Below are 1,523 nucleotides of genomic sequence, written 5' to 3' on the forward strand. Positions count from 1 at the left end.
ATGAGGAAAGATGTCATTTCTGTTTGTACCAAATGTGTCACATGTAAGCATGCAAAGTCTAAGGTTCAACATCATGGCTTGTATTCCCCTTGACCTGTGCGTTCCCAACCTTGCATAGATATTTCTATGGATTTTGTGTTGGATTTGCCTAGGTCTCAGTCTGGAAAGGATAATGCCTTTGTTGTGGTTGATAGATTTAGTAAAATAGCTCATTTTATTGCATGTTCTAAAACAAATGATGCAATCCATATTGCTGACTTGTTTTTCAAGGAAATTGTTAGGTTGCATGAATTGCCCAAAACCATTGTGAGTGACAGGGTTGTGAAGTTCCTTAGCCATTTTTGGAGGATTTTATGGAGTAAGCTAGGAACTAAGTTGTTGTTTTCTACTGTGGCACATCCCCAAACTGATGGGCAAACTACAGAACACTCACTACCTTGTTGTGTGCAATAATCCAAAAGAACTTGAAGAATTGGGTCAATTGTCTGCCTCGTATTGAGTTTGCATGTAACAGAGCTATTCACTCTTCTACTTCCTTCTCTCCATTGGAGGTTGTTCATGGCTTTAATCCTTTGTCTCCTTTAGATATATTACCATTGCCTTCTAATGAGCAAGCAAATCTTGATGGCAAGAAAAAGGCTGAGTTTGTGCGGGGATTACATACTAAGGTGAGAGCCAACATAGAGAGGAAGAATGGGTAATATGCTAGGCAAGCTAACAAAGGTCATCGGAGGATTGTCTTTGGGCCTGGAGATTGGGTTTGGGTACACTTGCGGAAGAAGAGATTTCCCGATCAACACAAATCTAAGTTACATCCAAGAGGAGATGGCCCTTTCCAAGTCTTAGAGCGGATCAATGACAATGCTTATAAAATAGATTTGCCTAGTTCCTATGGTAATGTTAGTGCTACTTTTAATGTTGCTGATTTGTCTCTCTTTGATGTTGCAGATTCGAGGACGAATCCTTTCGAGCAGGGAGGGAATGATGAAGGAGCATGGTGTGATCAAGAGCATGGGCAAGGAGCCCAAACAAAGAAGTCCAACATTCCAAAAGATCCATTACAAGGCATTGGAGGCCCAATGACAAGAGCAAGGACCAAAGCTATGAAGGAGGCCCTAAGTTATCTAATAAGAGAGCTAAAAGAGCTGGAACCCATTTATTTCGAAGAAGCACACTTTAGTGAGCCTAAAAGGAGTACTAAAATGGTGATCACATTGCTAGAAGCCCAACAAGATGATGTACAAGGCCCATGTAGGGTTCATATTGAAGAATTCACTTATAATACCATGTGACAAGCATGTACCTTGGACAAGGATCATAAGTGACGTCCAAGAATCTTCAAGAAGGCATCATATGAATTGATTATGATTTAAGTTCTTTTTTTGGTCAAGGAGTATTCTAGAATATCATGTTTTGATCTACTTTCCTATTTTTAAATAGCAGACTTATTCTTGAAGTTTAAGTTATTTCCTTTTATTTCTATGTAATAAATGGTGCCTCCCATAGTCAAATAATCATTAATG

This window comes from Neltuma alba, unplaced genomic scaffold, assembly GCF_004799145.2.
Source record: "Neltuma alba isolate B1F8T4 unplaced genomic scaffold, ASM479914v2 tig00007902_pilon, whole genome shotgun sequence".
Taxonomy (NCBI): Eukaryota; Viridiplantae; Streptophyta; class Magnoliopsida; order Fabales; family Fabaceae; genus Neltuma; species Neltuma alba.